Consider the following 24,292-nt stretch of genomic DNA (forward strand, 5'->3'; position numbering starts at 1 on the left):
TGTCTTAAAGGGGAAGGTTACAGAATTCTTTACTTAACAGTATTAATTTTTATCAAAACTCCTTTTTTATAAGGAAAAATGATGATGGGTCGAATTAATCCCTATCAACTTCCCTAAATGAATTCATTTAAAAAATTTAAAGCAATATTTATTGAAAAATAATACACATTTCACTAAGTTGAGTAAAGTAACTAATGAGGTCAGTATCACTTCTACATGATAGGGTTGAAAGATGCAGTTGCTTTGAGTGGTCTAATTCTTGTAATGAAGCTCATTGCCAAGCCCTAGTCAACTGAAGCTGAGTCAGTAGTTCTAAACTGGAAATTATTTTGCCTCCCCTGTACCCTGGGACATTTTGACAATGTCCGGTGACATTTAAAATTTTTATGACTATAGGGGTTATGGGTATCTGGTGAGTATCTGATGGTAGAGGGAAATGATGCAACTAAACATCATACAATTACAAGACAACCCCTCACAATAAAGAACTATCCAGTCCAAAGTATAAATAGTGCTGATGTTGAAAAATTGTGGTATAAGGTCTAGAAAAAGATAACCCGTTCACTTGCCCTTTCTCCATAAAAATACTTATGTTTCTAAAGTATAAATGTAAATAAAACTATACTAATAACTTTTATACAATTCATATATTCAAGGCCAAAATGAAAAGACATACATGGACCCAAATTTATATGGTATCTGACTTACCCAAGGAAACTTTCCTTTGTTGACCCTGGCCTAGGACACAGAACCTATTAGAAGATTCCTGAGTACCATATACTTGTTTGTGATAGTGTTCACTAGAAAGGTAATGAGAAATAGCATGTCATGGCAGCCACTCTCCCTCATAAGGACCATTATGACAATCTGATGATAAAAAAACTCCATTTAACCCTTCTTGTTTCAGGAAATGACTGCTTTCAGAAAACCTTCTGCTCCTAACATTGAATGATCCTTCTTCTCTTGAAATATCTGAAACTGTTGATTGATCCCTACAGCCAAGGAAGGACCTCCAAATGTGCCTGAAGACAAATAAAAAGGTTTGCCACTTTAAAAATCCTACCTTAATAGAATATTTGCCAATCAGAGCTGGTCTAAGAATGCCAGGTTTTTTTGTTTTTGTTTTTGTTTTTGCTTTACTCTTTCTCACACCTTTGAGTCATGCTAAAATGAAAGTGATAGCAGATGGAGTACCTTCCACAAGTTCATGAATAAATGGACTTTATTAATTTTTGCCTTGGACTTAATTTCATCTTTGGCAGTAATTAGATCACTGACTGTGAAATTATTCACTTATTGCCAGTAACCCTTGGAGTGTCTATCTTGCTCATCACTGTACCTGTTTCTTTGGAGAGAATATACTATCCTAAATGTTTTTGACTAAGCTTTGATATACTTTTTAAACCCTGCTTAGAAGAACAAGCTTCTTTCCCATTGGGACCATCCATCCCCTTTGATAAAGTTATCGACAATGATATAAGTTAAAAAATTTGTATCCAGGAAGACAAGGCTAAATTAAGTAAACAGAGGGTAGAATTAGTAGGAAAAGTAATACAGTGAATTTCATTACGTGCATTACTTTCCCTAAAGTTATCCATGGTATGCTTTCATGAAAATTGTAGACGCAAAAATAGGCTCAAAGAATTTACAACTTGGTTAAAGAGATAAAAAAAATATTTCAGGCAAAGAATATGCAAAGACATATAATAGATGTTTTTTCAGTGCTGTAACAACTATGTTTATATATAAGGGATAAGTATAAATGAGATAAAGGTGGCTATCCAAGAAGAATTCAAATAATAGTTAACTTTAAACTTGTGATTTTATACTTACTTTATTTACTAATGTCGAATTAGGATTTTGCATTTTATTACCAGATCAGGATATTAACTAAGCCTAGGATTCAGATATAATAAGCAACTTTTATTATATGCCCCATGAATTTTGTTACTTTGTGGCAATCAATAGGACCATTCAAAAGTGTTCTGGTTCTTTTCCTTCTAGGTATATAACAGAGTTATGCTTTTCTTTTCCTTCTGAAAGTTTTCTGTTTGTTTTTTACGGGCTTAGGACTTGATTTGTCCAATGAAATGTGACCAGCAACCAGACATAGTTCTTTAAGAGTTAGACATAATTCACTAGGTCCTCATCTCCCTGCCTTAAGAGATCATGGAAGCAAAAATATTGATGGATTCATCAGTTTGATTCCCTGAGTGGCAATAATAAATAAAGCTGTTCTGATTATCTATGTTGAATATATATCATGAACATGAAGTGAAACTTTACTTGGTCAATCTATTGAAATGTGGATTGTTGGTTACTGTAGCATGGCCAAGCCTATCCTGACACTTCTTCCTAAAGCAATCCATTTCTTCACAAGGTAAAGGAAAAAAACACATACAAAGCAGCCCTGAGGAATGAAATGTATCTTCCATTTCTGAGTAATGGTTTTACGGTGTCACCTCAGTGAAATGTAATAGGGAAGTAACAATTCAAGTATGTTTCCCTATCCATCAATGAGAATAGACAATCCTGTTTAGGAATAAGAAACTTAACCTGAAGACTTTAAGGATAGCTTCTACTTGGGAAGAGCACAAAAATCCTCTTATAGAATCGTCATTATCTTTAAAAATAAAATCTATGTAGACATACATATGGCTTCATTTTGTTTTTCTTTTTCTTTTTTAATGTGAATCTTGAGGACTAGAGAAGAAAGTAAAATTAAAGAAACCATTTACAGGTCTGAAATGAAAAAAATTAACAGAAAATATAATCAATATATGACCTAGAAATACATAATCTGATGGACTAAAATAGACTTTTAATGTAGAATTGGGAAATTATAGTTCAAGTAACTGGAAGCTTTTGTATGAAAAAGAAAATAAGGATTGGCTATCAAGTTGGGTTGAAATAGAAGAGAAGGCAGAGTGTAAATCTGGTACTATAAAATATTTAGAAACAGGTCAAATATGGTAGAATAGTAACTGGTTTATGAATAATTGCAAACAAAGCCAATAATACATCTATGAGTATTGCACAGAGATCTCCTAAAAATCAATGTGTTTTTACTAGATCTTGTAATGAATAAAACTGAATATGCTACAGGGTTTCTTATTTGGAACTACAAGTACTTGTGAAGAGGTAGATGAGGAAGAAATCTTTCTCTTCCTGTACTTGCAAAGAATAATGAAGCAATTTTAGAAAGCACCCATTAGGGTCCACATTTATCAAACTTGGCAGGACTTACTAAATAGGTCTTACCTCAATAGCATGTTGAGATGAAGTAATAAAGAAACAAGAAGAAGAGATTTGTTGTTCAATTATTTAGACAGTCAATTTCAGGCATATAAATTTAGTAAAGGCAGCAAATTCAGAGAATTCCTGTGTAGATAGGAAATGTAAATATATTGCATATTTACTCTTCTGCGTAAAGAAGATCATGTCCTAACAAATTAATAAAAGAATGACAACTTGGTAGAAATACATGTTGCAATGAAACCAAAACTATAGAAATACTCTCAAACAGTAACAGTCAGGATGAATTGTATCATCTTGGAAATTGCTAGATACAACCAGCCACATAAGACAGAGAAATTTTGAGGAATTCTTTAGGTCTAAGTATGGAATGGCTTACACCTGTATCAAAAAACCCATTAAATTCAGGTGTCACTTAATGTGAAATAAATATTAGATTTGTAAGGATTATAAATCTAATGGCAACAAGGAAGCAGAGACTGTGTTACAGTTCTCCTGATGGTGATTGTTATTGAACAATAGGCATAGAACTGAGAAGTTTGGGAAAGTTTCCTAGATGATCTGTGTATATGGTTTCCCAATGATCTTCTTTCTGACCCCAATCACATAGACATTATTAAAAAACAAAATAAGGGCTCCTGGGTGGCTCAGTCAGTTAAGCATCCAGCTCTTGATCTTGGCTGAAGTCACGATCTCACATTTCATGAGACTGAGCCCTGCATCAAGCTCTGCACTGACAGTGTGAAGCCTGCTTAGGATTCTCTCTCCTCCTCCCTCTCTACCCTTCCCCAGCTCTCTCTCTCTCTCTCTCTCTCTTTCAAAACAAACAAACAAACAAACACACATTAAAAAAATTAACACAAACAAACAAAAGCCTCTGGTAACAAAGGGAACAAAAGAAATGTACTTATGCTATACACACTTTTAAAAACCTATCAGAGAACTGAGGATTCAAATAAACCTAAAATGCAGAAAACGATAAATATTTCATAAAGGAAAGAGACCTATGATGACTTATTTCATCCTTAGAAGAGTAGCAGAAAGCAGAAAGACCTCCAGATATGGAAGCACAGAGATATCTACCAGATTTTAACATACTTTAGATGGCTTCTTGTTGATTTGTGTGATGATTTAGAATCCAAGCCTCCCCAGCCACAAAAGTCTGCACCTTCCTTTCAGGTCTTTCCACTGGCCTGCACCAAATTCATGGGGTATAAAGCCAGGTCTAAGAACAATTCCTCTGAAATACTTCAGTCCTTGACTGGCTGTAAGGCCACAGCCTACAAAGATTGAGGGAGGGTCAGGATGAGTGATGAAAGCCAAAGCTGGTTCTTCAAAAAATCACTTAATAGTGACAACAAACCCCTGGCTTAACTGATCAAGGAAAATTACAAATTACTGATAATAGCAATCTAAGAATGGATCTGACTAAAGAGTTTATACATATTAAAAGATAATAAGGAAATATTATGAAAAATATTGTGGTAATAAATTTACAGCATAGATTTCCTGAAGGACATATATTATCAGAAATAACTCTAGAAGAAATAGAAAAAAATCAATAGTCCTCTATCAATTTTTTTAAGTTTATTTATTTTGAGAGAGAGAGACAGAGAGAGAGAGCACAGGGAAGGGACAGAAAGAATTATAAGCAGGATCTACACTGTTAGTTCAGAACCTAAGTCAGGGCTCAAACTCACAAACCAGGAGATCATGACCTGAGCTGAAATGAAGAGTCAGATGCTTAACCAACTGAGTCACCCAGGAACCCTAGTAGACCTCTATTAGTTTAAAAAATTAATTCACAGTTAAAAATCTTTCCACAAAGAAAACTACAGGCCCTGGTTTCTTAAATGGTGAATTCTACCAAATGGCAAAGGAAAAACAAAACAAAACAAAATCAATCAAATAAACAAACAAAGGCAATTCACCATGTATTATTTGAGAAAATAAAGTAGGAAGGAATAAGGAAGGACTTCCTTATTCATTTTTATGAGATTATTTTTACTCTGAAACTGAAACTGAGCAAAGACTTTATAAGAAAAGGAAAATGCAGACAAGTATCTCTTATAAATGTAGACATAGAAAGTATTAAAAATAGGATGTATAAAAAAATAATATACTGTGGCAAAGCAGGGTTTACGCCAGTAATGCAAGTTTGATTTAACCATTCAAAACTCTTGACAGTGTATTTCATCACATTAATGAGTAAAGAAAAGCCAAATGATAATTTTAATAGGTGCAGAAAAATGCCTTTAAAAGAATTCAACAATCATGGTAAAAATTCTCAAAACTACAAATAGAAGGAAACATTTTCTACGAAGGATTTCTACAAAAAATCTAAAGCTAATATGATTAATGAAATACATTGAATATTTTCCCCTTAAAATCAAGAACAACACAAGAAGGACTGCATTGCTCTTATTTAATATTGTTCTATTTATCCTAGCTATTGCAATAAGATAGGTAAAAAAGGGCAGGAATATTATAAAGGATGAAGTAAAACTGTTAATATTTGTGGACACCATGATTATTTGTGTAGAAAACCCTATACAACCTATAAATAATTACAAGAACTGGCAAGAAAATTATAGTTTCACAGGATTCAATATCAATATACAAAAATGTACTGTCTTTCTATAAACTAGCTAGAAAAAAAAGTTTAAAGTGGAATTTAAACATAATATAATTTATTTCAGGGAACCAAAGACTACTTTATATAAGTAAGTTATAGATTCAACACAATCCCAACCAAAATCCCAGTGGTTTTTCTTTTTTTCCAGTAAGTGAGAGCTGATTTTAGAGTGGATATTTAAAAGATCTTGAATAATCAAAAAGATCTTGAGAAAGAACAAAGTTTGAGAACTTATACTACCTGACCTCAAAATTTGCTATAGTAAATAAAAGCAATGTGGTGTTTGAGTAAAGATTACAAGGTTTAATGACAAAGAAAAGAGAATGCAGTAATAGGCACTGATTTTTAACTAAGGCATGGAGTTAATATAATGAGAGAAGATTAAATGTTTTTACTAAATAATGCACAAAAAAACTAGATTAAAAAATAAAATCCAATTCTTTCCTCACAGACACAAAAGTTAATTTGAGATGGGTAATAGACTTAAATGTAAGCCAGAGTTATAAAACTTCTAGATGAAAACATAGAACACCATGTTTGTCATTCAGGGGTAAGTAAGCAAAGATTTCTCAAATAACCATGAAAGAAAGGAATTAATAAATTATACTTCGCCAAAATGCTTTATTTTTCAAAAAAATGAATCAGGAAGCCACAAGACTTAAAAAAATCTTCTCAATAGTTATTTGACAAAGAACTCAAATCCAGATCATATAAAGAATTCCTAGGGGCACCTGGGTGGCTCAGTCTATTAAGCATCTGACTTACGCTCAGGTCATGATCTCACAGTTCCTGAGTTCCAGCTCCACAACAGGCTCTGTGCTGGCAGCTCAGAGCCTGGAGCCTGCTACAGACTGTGTGTTTTCTCTCTCTGCCCTTCCCCAGCTCAAACTCTGTCTGTGTCTGTCTCTTTGTCTCTGAGAAATAAACAAACATTAAGAAAAAGAATTCCTAGAAATCAGCATATTATGGAAAACAATCCAAAAGACTCGAATGGACCTCAAAAGCATAGAGATATTATTAGTTGTCATAGAAATGCAAATTAAAACTACAATCAAATATTTAAGTATATAGTAAATCAAATCATTTGCAAATAAGTTGAAAAATAAAATAGAAAGCACTTTCCGACTCATTTTATAACAAAACCTGACAAATGCTTTGTAAGTAAAGAAATCACAGACTGATACTCCTCATGAATAAAGACACAGTAATCCTTAACAAATTGGTAGCACATTTAATAATATATAAAAGGGATAATATACCATGAACAAGAGGCATTCATCCCAGGAATATGAAGCTAATTTAACTTTTAAAAATCAAAGACATTACAAGGAAAAAAAAAAGGAGTAAAAGAAGACCATATGGGTATCAACATAGATGCAGATAAAGGATTTGACAAAACTCAGTATCCATGATAAATACTCTCAGAAAAATATGAATAGCATCAACCTGGTCAAGAGAATCTGTATGAAATATAGAGCAAACATGATACTTACTTCCTAAAATACTGGAAGCTTACACTTAGGATCAAGAACGTGGCAAACTCACTCTTACCACTTCTAATTAATATTGTGCTGAAGTCTCTAGGGTGATAAAGCAAAGGCAAAAAGGCATACAAATTGGAGAAAGAAGAACAAACTGTCTATATTTGCAGACTCTATGACCACATAGAAAATCCTAAGGGTCCAAAAAATTATCAGAATTAAGTGAATATAGTATGTGTACAACACACAGAAATCCATTGTATTTCTATATACTAGTAATAAGCAATTAGAAATAAAGCTTAAAGAAACAATGCAATTGTAATAACATATAAAATATGAAATACTTAGGAATAATTCTTTTAAATATGTATAATATATTTATACTGACTATCACAAAAGTTTGCTGAGCTAAATTAAAGAAGACACAAATAAATGGAAAGACATATGATATTTATTTATTGGAAGACTCTTGTTAAGGTGTTATTTTTTTGTTATTGCTGTCTTTCCAAACTGATCTATATATATGATGCAAGCTCAATAATAATCCTCGTGGAGATTTTCCATTTAAATTGCCAAGGTCTTACTAACATTTTATGGATGGATACAATTTAGAATAGCTAAAACAGTTTTGAGAAAGAAGAACAAAATCAGACATTTAACATTAACTGATTTAAAGGTATACTTTAAATCTATGCTAAGCAAAGCAATGTGATTTTAGCAAAGGGTAGATATGTACACCAATGGAAGAGAAAAATGTCCCGAGTTAGTCCTACACATAAATTTGTTCATAGATATATGTAAAAACAACTTGGTGAGTAATTTCAAAATATGGTGTTGAAAGCTTGGCTATGAATATAGAACAAAATAACTTCAACTCTTAATACCATGCATAAAACTTAAAATGAATCATAGACCTAAACATAAAAACCAAAATAAATAATAAACAAACAAACAAACAAACCTTTTGGAAGAAAACTTGGGAGAAAATCTTTGCCACTTAGCATAGGCAAAAATTTCTTAGGTAATATGAAAAAAGTATGAACCATAAAAAGTTAGTAAATTGTAATTTATCACAATTTAAACTTTAGTTCTTTCAAAAATACCATTAAGAAAATGAAATGATAAGCCACAGACTAGTAAGAAATATTTGCAACACACTTATTTGACAAAGATATTATATATAGATTTAATTTTTAAAAATTTCAATAATTAAAAGAATTTAAAAATTTTTTTAATATTTAGTTTTGAAAGAGAGCACAAGCAGAGGAAGGGCAAAGAGAGAGGGAGACACAGAATCTGAAGCAGGCTCCAGGCTCTGAGCTGTCAGCACAGAGTCCCACGTGGAGCTTGAACTCATGAACTGTGAGATCATGACCTGAGCCAGTCAGATGCCCAACCAACTGAGCCACCCAGGCACCCCAAAAGATAGAATTTTTAAAAACAGCAAAATATTTTGAATGGACACTTCAAAAACGATATATAAATGGCCACTGAGCACATAAAAATACTCAACATCATTGATCATCCAAGAAATGTAAACTAAAATACTTTGAGATATCTCTACATGCACTCTAAAGTAATTAAACACTGACAATGCCAACTGTCGGTGAGGATGTGTAGCAAATAGACTTTTCATTCATTGCCGGTAGGATTGTTAAACTGTCCAACCATTCTGGAAAGCAGTTTGACAGTTTTTTTTTTAAGTAAAGTTACACTACATCTATTATGTAACAGCAATTCCATGAATTTATCCAACAGAAAGGAAAATATATGTTCAAACGAAGACTCAATGGAATGTTCGTAGATGCTTTATTCATAATAACTAGGAACTAGAAATAAACCATCATCAATTTTGATGATTACCATCTTGATAATCATCAAGAATTGAACTGATGAATACATTGTGGTATATCTATATAATGGAATACCACATCAATTAAAGGGAACAGACTACTGGTTCTAATCAATATAATGAACCCAAAAAATTTCACATAGTGTATGATTCTATTTATATGATATTTTAGAAGGAGAACAATTAAGACAATTGGTGGTTGCTTGGGACTAAAGATGAAGAAAGTTTCCTGTAAAAGAGCACAAGGGAACTTTGCAGGGTGATAGAAGAATTCTATATCGTGTTTATGTTTGGGATTAAATGATTATATGCATTTGTCAAAACTCATCAGCTCTTTCCTAGCTTCATCTACTGCGGGAATGAAGACCATTCTTAGTAATCAGGTTGTCGACTTTCCAGAAAGTGTCGACATCACTGAAGGGATGTGCTGTTATTATGAACTTCCCCAGAGGAACCCTGCAAAGGGACTTCAATCACATCAATGTAGAACTCAGTCTCTTTGGAAAGAAAAAGAAGAGGCTTCGAGTTAACAAATGGTGGGAAGATTGAAAAGAACTGGCTACTGTTCACACTATCTGTGGTCATGTACAGAATGTGATTGGGGCACCCGGGTGGCTCAGTTAGTTGAGCATCTGACTGTTGTTTTCAGCTCAGGTCATGATCTCACAGTTTGTGGGATCGAGCCCCACATTGAGCTCTGTGCTGACAGCACCGAGCCTGCTCAAGATTCTCTCTCTCCCTCTCTCTCTCTGTCCCTTCCCTGGTCTCTCTCTTCTTTCTCAAAAAAACAAAACAAAACAAAAAAAACAACAACAAAAAAACAAACATTAAATAGCAACAACAAAAATATGACCAATGTTGTTATACTGAGTTTTCAGTATAAGATGAGGTCTGTGTATGCTCACTTCACCATCAACATTGTTGTTCAATAGAGTGGTTTTCTTGTTGAAATCCAAAATTTCATGGGTGAAAAACAAATCTGCAGGGTTTGAATGAAGTCAGGTGTTGCTTGTTCATCATCTCAAGCCCAGAAAGATGAGTTAATTATTTTTTATCTTTATTTATTTATTTTTGAGAGAGAGAGAGAGAGAGAGTGAGAGAGAGAGACAGAGTGTGAGCAGGGGAGGGGCAGAGAGAGAGGGAGACACAGAATCCAAAGCAAGCTCCAGGCTCTGAGTAGTTAGCACAGAGCCTGATGCGGGACTCAAACTCACGAACTGCAAGATCATGACATGAGCTGAAGTTGGATGCTTAACTGACTGAGCCACCCAGGCACTCCAACATGAGTTAATTCTTGAAGGACATGATACTGACCTTGTATCAAACTGAGCAACTTTGATTCAGCAAGTACAACAGTTAAAAATAAGGATATCAGGAAATTTTGGGATGGTATCTATGTTTTTGAAAAAGCAACAGTTCAGCACGCTGATGAGTAAGATCTAAGTTGTCCAGCTACAGAGATAGCAAGGTGCCAGATGATTTTTCAGACTAATTTGTGATAATTTAAAGAATTTAAAGCAATGAAAGTTATATTGATTTGGGGGGGGGGGAAACCTTATCAAACCCTACATTTACATATATTCATTTTATGTTTATACAAATTATACCTCAATAAATTTGATTTTAAAATATGTACATGTCTTGAGTCCCTGAGATCAGTCTTAATCTTGACCAGTCTTGACCGGTTTTCACCAGTCTTAATCTTCTGTCACCCCTTTTCTGTTTCTGAATTATGCATGTTCTAATAATCTCTCAGATTCTTCAATACATTTCCATCTTTGAAACTTTGATTTATTTCTGTCTGCAGTCACTGATCATTCTTCAGTTTTTCAACTCAGTTCAGTTCTGGCTTGTCTTTGAAAGCCTCACTTTGGAAAGTCAAATATGGTGGCCAATGGCTTCAGTTTAAATTTTGAGATATTAGATTCTGATGAAAATAGAGACTCATGTACCCAAGATGTGATTTGCAAGAATTCACTTAAAGAGTTCATGTGGCACTTATACCATGTGACTTATGGGAAGTAGTTTGATTTTTGCATTACTTCAAACTTTTGATGCATACCAGAATCACTTGGAGAACATGTTACAGTGATGGTGGTCTGCAGTAGGTGCTGAGATGTTGGTTTTTAACAAGTCTTCCCAGTGATTTGGATGCAGCTGGCTTTCTGACCAAACTTGAATTTGACCTGTTGGGGTGGAAAGTGTGCATGTGTGAGTGGTGGTCATGAAAGCTAGGGAGTATGGCACTCACTGAATTCATATCACAGCTCTGCCATTTTTAAGTTTGGATAAATTTGTAAATCACTTAAACTTTGAATATCAATTTCCTTTTTCATGGGGAAAATATTATTATTATTATCATTATTATTAAAATTATTATTCCTGATATTTGCTGTATTGATTAAAGATATAATGTTTATTAGGCACCTGGAACTGTGCCAAGCATAGAGTGCACATTAGGTGTCACTTCCTTCCTTTTTCAGTTTCTCTTAAAGACTGCGTATGCATTCTTAAACCTTCTGCAGACAGTATCTACATTAAAAAATATTTTATTTTTTTATAGTAGCCATAAATTTCAAGTTGTGGAAAAGTAAGGATTTGTCCTTTGCTGTCAGCAGTAACTCTCACTTGTTTTGCAATGAGAAGAATGTCTAATTTTTGTGATATCAATGGCTAAGGTTTAGGCTAGGGCAGGACTGAAAAAGACCTTTCCTTTCCTCTCCTGTCCTTTCCTTTTCCTTCCTCCCTCTTTCCTTCTCTCAGTCCATCCTTCGTTCTTGTTCTCCTTCTTTCCTTCCTTTGTCCATCCTTCTTTCCTATTAACTGGTCTAAATAGAGATTTGAACTGTGATATAAGCCTTCTTGTTTCCCACGCTCTTACCTAACTACAGAGAAGAGTGACCGATGAAGCCACCTTTCTGTTTTTGGTGGCATAACATTACTCAGCTAAGGACCTCTCTCGAGGTATGGGTCAGGCCCTAAAAACAATTCATATAGATCATTTCATCCAGGCTGCATAGTTAGATATATTGAAACCCACTAAAGTGATTCTTCACCACCAGAAAGTGAGTTTATAGTAGAGTTATGAATTCATCTTAAATTTCTCAATTCAGACTTTCCTTTGGCTTCCAAACACTTTTTAAAATGCTAGGGCAGAATATTGTTGCCATTTCTAAACTCAGATTTCATTTCAGTCACCCACAGGTGCTTGTTTATTTCCTATTTATTATTATTTGTTTTTGATTCAGGCTTATTTTTCAGAATCCAGGATCTGCACACACTATACCAGTCAAGTTTATCTCTCATCAGTCACTCTGCACACATCTTTTCTTCCCACCTCCCTGCTTTGAGTCATGCAGTTTCTCCAGGCTGGGACAATCTTTTTTGCCAGTTTAAATTCTTCCCATTACTCAAGACCCTATTCAATCTCCACATTTCCTCTAGGAAACTTTCTTCAATTACTCTAACCTCTGAACTCCTGCTGTATTTATAGATGGATCACGTGCAGCGCTCTAATTACACACAGAATGTCAGAGCTGGAAGGGACCTTAGAAATCACAGAGAAGGAAACAGGGCACAGGATGCAGTCTGGAAAAAGTGGAAGGTCATGATCTTAGAGTGTGTGTAGGGAGACGATTTGGATGTGACACTGATATTATTTGTGATGGTAATGATGAGGGGGCAAGAGGCAGGGACCTAGGTGGGATTCAGTGTTGATAAGAGTAGCCAAGGTTAACCTCATACAGGAGGGAAAATGCGATTGATAGTTAAGCGGAGATGCACTGGTGTATTGGAGAGGAACACTGAGGTCTGGGTGCTCACCTGTATGCACTGCCAGCCTCAGTAACTCTCTGAAATGCTGGTGCCATCCCAACAGGTTCAGAATGATGCAAAAGCAGAAGGCAATGAAATACAAGCTCACTGGACATGTTTACTCTTTCAAAAAAATGTATTGCACAGCCAGATTTTTTCAAGTCAATCACTCCAATTTGTCAACCAATACTTATTGATAGATTATTGGAATATAATCAAATGTAAAAAGTTGTAGGAGTGGGATTTCAAGTATAGGGAAAAACATAAGGAAAAAGCCATGGAGGATAAGATCATCTGGTGCAAAGAAAGACAGTGAAGCTAGCTCAGACTTGAAAGGGAATCCTGCCAATATGATATTAAATAGGCAACCCAAGGACTGGAAATGTATTTTTAGGCCAATAGAAATCCACTGATTGGAATTAACATAAGAGTGATAAAGATGAACAATTCATTTTATTCTGTGTAGACTGTGAATTAAAGGGGGCTAAGTGGAGATATCATTGATCCAGTACAAGTGAAGTGACATTTGACATTTCCTTCTGATTTTCCCATCACTTTTCTGGGTTTCTTCCCACCTCCCTGGTGCCACATTCTTAGTCTCCTGAGTATTCACCCTGTTCTAATTCTCTGTCTATTATTATTTTTTCTTCCTTGCTGTACTCTTTCTACTCACTTCTAAGATTTAAAATGATAGAAACAAAATTTTAAAATTATATACATGCTAAAGATTCACTATTTTGTATAATTACACTTGGATTCACGTCACTACAGATTATTCATGTATATAACTGTCTCACAAACATATCCAGTTGCAAATTGCCATAGATGTCCTAATCTTTCATGGTACTTCTCCAACCTTGGGGTGCTCTTATTCTTTCAGTAACAACAACTGCCATCCAACAAGCAGAAAACAAAAAGTTATCTTTATTTCTCCCAGTTCTTGGTTGTTCATATCCAATAAATCAGCAATCCTTTCTCTAAAATATATCTTCAATCTGTCCATGTTTCTCTACATTCTCTAATGTAAGTCCCTCTTATATTTGTCCTGTAGGGATTCAATAGCTTCATATGTATGCTTCCCCTATGACACCCCTGTAATACACTTTACACAATATTGCTAAGTGCTCTTACACAATACTATTTATCATTTTATAACCCTATGTAAAACTTTTCAACAGCTTCTCACTGCACTAAAGGTAAAACCCAGGCTCTCTACACTAGCTTAAGAAGCTTACATGATCTGGTTTATTGTGTCTGTTTCATCCACATAGGCCTCCTTTCTGATTCTTGAACAACTAAGTTCTTTATTGTCTTAGGACTTTGGGATATGCTGTTTCCTCTACTCTGTACGCTCATCCTTTGATGTTTCTCATGGCTGACTTCTTCTCACACTTCAGGTCTCAATTAAAAACATCATCTTTTGGAGAGGGCATTTCTTTGTTAAGGTTGGCACCTCTCATGCCATACACACAGTTTTTCTCTATCATATTTTTCTGCTTTTCCCCTGCAAGACGTTTATGCAAGTCTGCAATTATCTTAATTATTAATTTATATATAATCTGTTTCTCCTGATATAAACTTCATGAGCAAAGAAACTCCTCTGTTCTATATACAGGGGTATAAAACAGACCTTGACAAAGGAGCTGCCCCACAAATTCTTGTTGAATGAATTAGGAAGCCACCAATTTCCATTTTAGAAGGAATCGTGCCAACAAAACTTCTGCAGATACAATAACAGCTAGAAACGCGAAGCTAAATATGAAAACAACAGAAGTGGCTTTGTACTTGTTTTATTTACTTCAATATGAATTACTTTGTGCTTAAAATTCCAGGCAAAACATTTACTAACTAATGCTGAGAGCTGCAGCTAAGTGGAAGAATATTGAAGGACCTACTATTGGGTGTCTTGAGGCTTAAAAGAAGAGGTTCAAGATGCATCTTGTAGAAGCCACTTGCCAAATGTTAAACTGCAAAATTCTTTAAAGGGGAAGGTCCCATACTTAACCTAAAGGGGTCCAAGTACCTATAAGTTTTATTTACATTTCGGATGCAAATGAAGCACCTATTATTCAAAACTTCTTGTGTTTATACCCTATTAAGTATCTTCTATGCCCAAATATTTTGGAAATCTTTATAGCCATGTGCCTGTCTTCTGTGGATGCTGAGGGGATATTCTGTGTGGAGGTTAAACCACACTATGAGGGACCAGAGACTCCTTGGAGTCAGGCTGCCCACAGAACCATCTCCACCAGCAGGCTAGACCCCTCTGACACTTTGACAGTGTGTGGGTGAGGACATCTCTCTTCTCTTTCTGGGTCAGGCCGGGTATTGGAAGGGCCTAGGTGTAGACTGGCCTTACTACTGGCTTGATTTAAAAACGGTGGCAATAACCACATGCCTTGTTTCAAACATTGTATGCATAAGCTGTTGTCTCTGTTTAAACACAATTCTGAGATCAAGGCTATTTGTGTGTCCTTGCTCACATTGCGGTGTCCCTTTGGTGGCTGCCAAAAATCACATATTGAATATTTGTCAAACTGCATTAAAATTGGGTATTTTTATGATAAGCAGACTCTAGCTCTGATAACACATGAAAAGTTTCTTGCAGTAGAAAAATTTTAACTCTTCTTTTTTCTCGTTTAAAAATATGTTTATTGACAATACCAATTGTATATAAAAGTGGAGAAATATAATGAAGTCTTCTCTATTCATTTCCTAGGTTAAAGGATTGTCAACTTATACTCACTCTTATTTCATTTGTACCCTGACCAACATTCCTCCTCTTTACAAATAATTTTGAAGCAAATGCTAAATACCATTGTATTTCATCAGTAAACATTTCAGCAGTATATCTTAAAGGTAAGCCTTATTTTTAAAAAAAATTACAATACTATTGATCCACCTAAATATATTAACATTAATTTCTTATGTCAGGAAGTGTTAATTATGGTTTTAGCATGGTTTTAAATGTAAGGAGGAGATTCTATCTGATGCAGAGCTCACAGAAATTTAGAAACAAAGATTTTCTTCCTCAGTGACCTTCTAAGCTTTATGTCTCTGTGTCAACAGAGGGATAATAAATACACTTATAATAATCAAAACTCAACCTTTTGTTATATAGTTGTGACTCCTCATTTCAGGAAAGAAAGGTTTATTTCCCAACTGTGTGGAAACATTTTAAACCCTGTTAGTTCTTGGAAAACAGTGGTTACCAATAGCTATTGAGTTTAATTGGATGAAACCATAGACGGTCACAAAAGTCCATGGGAAAATGGAGTCCGTGGAAGGAAGATATATACAAATTCATATGTTGTCAGTATGTCAGTAACTGGGTAAACATCTTGAAACAAAACAACACCCAGTTAAGCATTGTGAATTGTCAGAGGATAAAGTAATAAAGATGATATTCCAAAGTAGCAAGAGGAAAAAACACCCACAGAGACCATAATTTTTGTTTCTTTTAAATACCATCAAGAATCTAGAAAAGTGCTTGCCACACAGTGACTATTTAGTAATGTTTTTAATAGACTGACAAACTGAAAATATTTTTAAGGGGGCAGAAAATATGTGGGAAGTCACAAAACATTGACATTAAAGGCATGAGTCAATAATGCCTTCAGAACTGTTTTTTTAAAAAGTAAGAGGAATTTAGGTGAACTTTTTTTTTACTATTGTTTTCAGTGTATGTTTCTATGCTTTTAATATATAAAAATATTAGTGTAGCTAACACCACAATCAGAATAGTTACATCACCCCAGAAGAACTCCTTCAAGGTATCCCTCCACACTTATACCCTTCTCTGTCTCTAACCACTGATCTACATTCTCAAATTGTAATTTTGTATTTTTGAGAATGATGTATAAAAGGAATCATACAGTATGTAACTTTTTGGGACTGCCATCTTATACTCAGGTCAATGCATCTGAGATTCAAGTTGTTGTGTGCATTAGTAGCTTTTTATCACTGAGTAGTATTTCAGTAGAGATATCCTTTATCAGGTTGAGAAATTTACCTTCCATTCCATTTGCTCAGAGTTTTAATCATGAATGATGTTGAATTTCATCAAATTCTTTTTCTGTACCACTGGATATGATGATGTAGTTTTTCTTTAAACTGGCAATATAGTGGATTGATTAATTTTCATATATTCAACCAGCCTTGCATTACTCAGATAAGATTCTCTTAGTTATGGTATGTTATTCTTTTTCTGCACTGCTAGATTTGATTTTCAAATGGTTTCTTGGAAATTTTTTGCCTAGATCCATGAGAAATAATAATGTGTAGTTTTGTGGTATAAAAAACACATATTTGTGTTTATGCAGAATTGGAACTTTCTGAATAAATTTTGCTGAAAACTTGGATTCTGGGCTAAAAGCAAGTCTTAGGAAGTTAATTTTTAATTATATAGAGAGTGAGAGCACCAGGGGGATTTACCTAACTCTGGAGGTAAATGTTTGCATTTTGAGGGAAAATGTCTCTATGAGAAACAAAGAGACAAAGTCTCTGTGTTGTAAAATCTGAAGACCCCAGGGCTTTTCTGGCCCTGAAAGAAATGTATTAATGTGTTGTGTGTATCAGTAGTTCATTCTTTTTTAGGCTAAGTATTTTTACCTAGCTTACAATTTGTTTATCCTTTCACCAGCTGAAGGTTACATGAGTTATTTCCTGTCTGGAATTATATGAATAAGTCTTTCTTCTTAATAGTTGGTTACTTAATCTGCCTTTTGTTGAAATGCGACTCATCTTATTTCATCCTTACATATGGTCATTCTGCACATTTCTTGAGAGGATTCATTGCTTTCGTTCTGGGATAGTTTTCCCCACTGTGATGACCTTGATTAAGATGTAACCATCTTCTCATCCTTTTTCCAGCTCAAGTTCCACATTACATTCTTTTGTCTGGTGTTCTTTTTCTAGTCTTGAAACTTCTAAGGTCTCTTGATCCCTTTCTCTCATTTGTTTAAAATGCATGCCCTTTCATGAACTCTGGGCTAAATGGGATACACTCAGGTCACTTTGCCTAGATACCTGATGCAGTGATGCTTGGACTGTGAGGTCCCTTGCTGGATGCTTCCAGAACTACACTCTAAGATGCATGTCATAGGTGTGGGATTTCCCAAGGTCCCCTGGGTTACACTGCTTCTTCCTCAAATTTTTAAGTGGGAATAGGATATAAGGTTTGCACTTTCTGATATCTTTATTAATGTCTACAGTGACTTGCCCTTCACACACTATGCTTTAGTTTATATTGGAAACTATACATGGCCTATTTATCTACATTTTGATTAAATTACAAGAAAGAGACAAATTCTGTCTTGCATTTGCACCTGAGATTTTGGAACTTTAAAGCTATGTATATGCATGGTGATTGTCCACCATGAGGTAAAGTCAAATTCATATCCCTAACATTAAATGGGGTAGATCTTAAAATTAAATATATGAAAACATGTAATACTTTGTACATTACCCTGTCACAATGATGGATATCACAACTTGTGATAATATGTCTAAGATGTAATAACTACATATTCAAAATGTTTCTATATGGATAGGTCCATTTAAATCATACTGTAATCCTATAAGGTTGGACTAAATATTTAATGAAATATTAAATATGAATATTTTCATTGCTCTTTTACAAATCAGGGAATTGAGTTTGTGAATGGTGGAGCCTGGGTTCAGACACTGACATCTTGCTCCGGAGCCTGCGCTCATGGTCATTATCCATAAAGCTGTACCATCTTTGTAGATGGAATCATACCTGCATACAGATATCTCTTTGTGCTTCAAATCCACATTATCCATATTTAGACATATTAGTGAAGATGCGGATTGTGGGTAGTGATTGGCTTCTCTTCTTCTCTACAACCTCAGAAAGAATACTTTTTTTTTTAAAGAATGATTCTTCTACTTGATAATGTCTGATGAATATCAGCAAATTTGGGGGGGAATGAGTGTTTGGCAGAAGATAACTGTTTGACTAGAAACTTTCTTTCATTACTTTTGGTTTTATTTTCTTTTTTTTTGTCATGAATACTTTTGTCCTGACCTAAAAATACCCACTTATCTAGACCTTATAATTTGTACAGCGTTGAGGTACTTGTTACTTGTGCCACGAGAACAATTGGGAATGCATGATTTTATTGATATTCAGGGCCTACTTCAAAGCATGAAGGAAAAGAGGAAATGGGAAATGCCCATCAGATGTGAAAAGATCCACACCAGCATGTTAATAAGAAAGAGTGTGAGAGGCTGCAAAAGAGAAGGAAAAGCAGTTTTTGAACTTTCAGAGACTCAATCTCACTGAAAGCAGAAAAGCATCTGTGCAACCAAGTAACCAACCAACCATAGTAATGGCACTATGTCTATCCTATTGTCAATGATGTAAAAACATTATTTATATCTAGTTTGGGTGGTATTTTAAAATATTTTTTACTAAAAGCAAAAATACAACAGATCCCATCAACTTCTAATCAAAATCTGTGATTACCTAAATTATCTCCATATTTTCCCCATTCTTCCTTCATGTAATTCTGTAGCATTACTGTCTCCTAAGCTGGGAGGGAGAACACACTGTAAGGTACATGGCCCAGGCTTAAAATAGTTAGAATATTTTGTTCTCTCTGGTTTCACCTTGGACAAGTACCCTGATCAGAGGCAAGAGATTCAATGGGACTGGTTCTGGTGATTCATGCCAAATCTGTCTGAAGTAACTCAAGAATTAAAGGTGAAATCTATTACATTAACAGATAATTTATAAATAATGATAGTGAACTATTATATATCAATAGTTATGGGGAATATCATGTGTGGGAAATAGGGAGATGTTGACCAGAGGGTATAGAGTTGGAGTTATATAGGATGAATAAGTCTAGAGGCCTAATGTATAGTATGATGACTATAATTAACAATATTGTGTTAAAAACTGAAAATTTTCTAGAAGAATAGATTTCAGGTGCTTCTACTACACACACCAAAAATGGTAAATAAATGAAGAGATAGATATGCTAATTAGCTTGACTGTAGTAATGATTTAACTATGTATATGTGCATCAAATTGTCATGTTGTATACTTTAAATATGTATAATTTTTATTTTATTTAAAAATTTTTAAACTTTTATTTTAAGTAGGCTCCATATCCAGCATGGCTTGAGAACTCACCACCTTGAGATGGTGGTGAGTCACATGCTCTACTAATGGAGCCAGCCGGACACCCCTACAATTTTATTTATTTATTTATTTATTTATTTATTTATTTATTTATTTATTTACTGTTTTATTGTTTTATTGTCTTATTGTTTTATGTTTTAGGTTTTATTTTTTTAATTTAAATTTTATTTTTTAAATTTACATCCAAACTAGTTAGCATATAGTGATTATATAGCATACAGTGCAACAGTGATTTCAGGAGTAGATTCCTTAATGCTCATTACCCATTTATCCCATCCCCCTCCCACAACCCCTCCAGTAACCCTCTGTTCTCCATATTTAAGAGTCTCTTCTGTTTAGTTCCCCTCCATGTTTTTATATTATTTTTGCTTCCCTTCCCTTACGTTCATCTGTTCTGTGTCTCATATGAGTGAGTCCTCAAATGAGTGAAGTCATATAATGTTTGTCTTTCTCTGACTGACTAATTTCACTTAGCATAACACCCTCTAGTTCCATCCATATAGTTGCAAATGGCAGGATTTCATTCTTTTTGACTGCCGAGTAATACTCCATTGTGTGTGTGTGTGTGTGTGTGTGTGTGTGTATAAATATATATATATATATATATATATATATATATATATATATATACCACATCTTCTTTACCCATTCATCCATCAATGGACATTTGGGCTCTTTCCGTACTTTGGCTATTGTTGATAGTGCTGCTATAAACATTGGGGTGCATGTGCCCCTTGGAACAGCATACCTGTATCCCTTGGATAAATGCCTAGTAGTGCAGTTGCTGGGTCCTACGGTAGTTCTATTTTTAGGTTTTTTATTTAAAGTTTTTTTAATGTTTATTTATTTTTTGAGAGAAAGAGGGACAGAGTGTGAGCGGGGGAGGGGCAGAGAGAGAAAGGGAGACACAGAATCTGAAGCAGGCTCCAGGCTCTGAGCTGTCAGCACAGAGCCTGATGTGGGGCTCGAACTCACAAGCTGTGAGATCAAGACCTGAGGCAAAGTCAGATGCTTAACTGAATGAGCCACCCAGGTGCCCCCTATTTTTAGTTTTTTGAGGAACCTCCAAGCTATTTTCCAGAGTGGCTGCACCAGATTGCATTCCCGCCAGCAATGCAAAAGAGATCCTCTTTCTCCGCATCCTTGCCAATATCTGTTGTTGCCTGAGCTGTTGATGTTAGCCATTCTGATAGGTCTGAGGTGGCATCTCATTGTGGTTTTGATTTGTATTTCATGTGTTGGTTGGCCATCTGGATGTCTTCTTTGGAGAAGTGTCTATTCATGTCTTTTGCCCATTTCTTCACTGGATTATTAGTTTTTTGGGTGTTGAGTTTGATAAGTTCTTTATAGAGTTTGGATACTAACCCTTTATCTGATTTGTCATTTGCAAATACCTTCTCCGACAATTCTGTCGGTTACCTTTTACTTTTGCTGATTGTTTCCTTCGCTGTGCAGAAGGTTTTTATTTTGATGAGGTCCCAATAGTTCATGTTTGATTTTGTTTCCCTTGCCTCCAGAGACGTGTTGAGTAAGAAGTTGCTGTGGCCAAGATCAAAGAGGTTTTTGCCTGCTTTCTCCTTGAGGATTTTGATGGCTTCCTGTTTTACATTCAGGTCTTTCATCCCTTTTGAGTTTATTTTTGTGTATGGTGTAAGAGAGTGGTTCAGGTTCATTCTTTTGCATGCCGCTGTCGTTTTCCCAGCACCACTTGCTGAAGAGACTGTCTTTATTCCTTTGGATATTCTTTCCTGCTTTGTCAAAGATTAGTTGGCCATACGTTTGTGGGTCCATTTCTGGGTTCTCTATTCTGTTCTATTGATCTGAGTGTCTACCATACTGTCTTGATAATTACAGCTTTGTAGTGTACCTTTAGTCCGGGATTGTGATGCTTCCTTCTTTGGTTTTCTTTTTCAAGATTGCCTTGGCTATTCGGGGTCTTTTCTGGTTCCATACAAATTTTAGCATTCCTTGTGAAGAATGCTGGTGTTATTTTGATAGGTATTGCATTGACTATGTAGATTGCTTTGGGTAGTATCGACGTTATAACAATATTTGTTCTTCCCATCCAGGAGCATGGAATCTTTTTCCATCTTTTTGTTTCTTCTTCAATTTCTTCCATGAGCTTTCTATAGTCTTCAGTGTATAGATTTTTCATCTCTTTGGTTAGATCTATTCTTAGGTATTTTATGGGGTTTGGTGCAATTGTAAATGGGATTAATTCCTTGATTTCTCTTTCTGTGCATCATTGTTGGTGTATAGTAATGCAACTGATTTCTGAGTGTTGATTTTATATCCTACCACTTTGCTGAATTCATGAATCAATTCTAGCAGTTATTGGTGGAATCTTTTGGGTTTTCCATATAGAGTATCATGTCTCTGCAAAGAGTGAAAATTTGACCTTCTCCTGGCAGATTTGGATGCCTTTTATTTCTTTGTGTTGTCTGATTGCAGAGGCTAAGACTTCCAATACTATGTTGAATAACAGTGGTGAGAGTGGACATCCCTGTCTTGTTCCTGACCTTAGGGGGAAAGCTCTCAGTTTTTCCCCATTGAGGATGATATTAGTTTTGGATCTTTCATATATGGCTTTTGTGATCTTGAGGTATGATCCTTCTATCCCTACTTTATTGTGGGTTTTAATCAAGAAAGGATGCTGTATTTTGTCAAATGCCTTCTCTGCATCTATTGAGAGGATCATATAGTTCTTGTCCTTTCTTTTATTGATGTGATGAATCATGTGAATTGTTTTGTAGATATTGAACCAGCCCTGCATCCCAGGTAGAAATCCCGCTTGGTTGTGGTGAATAATTTTTTAATGTATTGTTGGATACAGTTGGTTAATATCTTGTTGAGGATTTTTGCATCTATGTTCATCAGGGAAATCTATCTATAGTTCTTTTTAGTGGGGTCTCTTTCTGGTTTTGGAATCAAGGTAATGCTGGCTTCATAGAAAGAGTTTGGAAGTTTTCCTTCCATTTCTATTTTTTGGAACAGCTTCAAGGGAATAGGTGTTAACTCTTCCTTAAATGTTTGGTAAAATTCCCCTGGAAAGCCATCTGGCCCTGGACTCTTGTTTTTTGGCAGATTTTTGATTGCTAATTCAATTTCTTTACTGGTTATGGGTCTGTTCAAATTTTCTATTTCTTCCTGTTTCAGTTTTGGTAGTGTATATTCTTCTAGGAATTTGTCCATTTCTTCCAGATGGACCATTTTATTGGTTTATAATTGCTCATAATATTCTCTTATTATTGTTTTTATTTCTGCTGTGTTGGTTGTGATCTCTCCTCTTTCATTCTTGATTTTATTTATTTGGGTCCTTTCCTATTTCTTTTTGATGATACTGTCTAGTGGTTTATCAATTTTGTTAATTCTTTCAAAGAACCAGCTTCTGGTTTCATTGATCTGTTCTACTGGGTTTTTTTTGGTTTCAATAGCATTAATTTCTGTTCTAATCTTTGTTATTTCCTGTCTTATTCTGGTTTTGGGTTTTATTTGCTGTTCTTTTTCCAGCTCTTTAAGGCATAAGGTTAGGTTGTGTATCTGAGATCTTTCTTCTTTCATTAGGAAGGCCTGGATTGCTATATACTTTCCTCTTATGACCGCCTTTCCTGCGTGTCAGAGGTTTTGGGTTGTGGTGTTATCATTTTCATTGGCTTCTGTGAACTTTTTAATTTCCTCTTTAACTTCTTGTTTAGTAGGATTTTCTCTTTTGTAGGATGTTCTCTAGTCTCCAAGTATTTGTTACCCTTCTAAATTTTTTCTTGTGGTTGATTTCAAGTTTCATAGTGTTGTGGTGGAAATATGTACAGTATGATCTCAATCTTATTGTACTTTTTGAGGGCTGATTTGTGTCCTAGTATGTGGTCTATTCAGGAGAACGTTCCATATGCCCTGGTGAAAAATGTATATTCCACTGCTTTAGGATGAAATGTTCTGAATACATCTGTTATATCCATCTGGTCCAGTGTGTCCATTCAAAGCCATTGTTTCCTTGTTGATATTCTGTTTCAATGATCTGTCCATTGCTGTGAGTGGGGTGTTGAAGTCTCCTACTGTTATGGTATTACTATCGATGAGTTTCTTTA

General features: G+C 34.9%; 1 long non-coding RNA gene across 1 annotated transcript in view; it reads left to right on the forward strand.

Moving 5' to 3' along the window:
• Nucleotides 1-24,292, forward strand: part of LOC128311236 (uncharacterized) — a 445,841-nt gene that overhangs the window by 416,612 nt on the left and 4,937 nt on the right. Inside the window, exon 4 of the long non-coding RNA XR_008289424.1 lies at nucleotides 908-15,895. This is a non-coding gene — a long non-coding RNA (uncharacterized LOC128311236). The remainder of the gene's footprint in view (nucleotides 1-907; nucleotides 15,896-24,292) is intronic.

Source organism: Acinonyx jubatus, chromosome A3, assembly GCF_027475565.1.
Source record: "Acinonyx jubatus isolate Ajub_Pintada_27869175 chromosome A3, VMU_Ajub_asm_v1.0, whole genome shotgun sequence".
NCBI lineage: Eukaryota > Metazoa > Chordata > Mammalia > Carnivora > Felidae > Acinonyx > Acinonyx jubatus.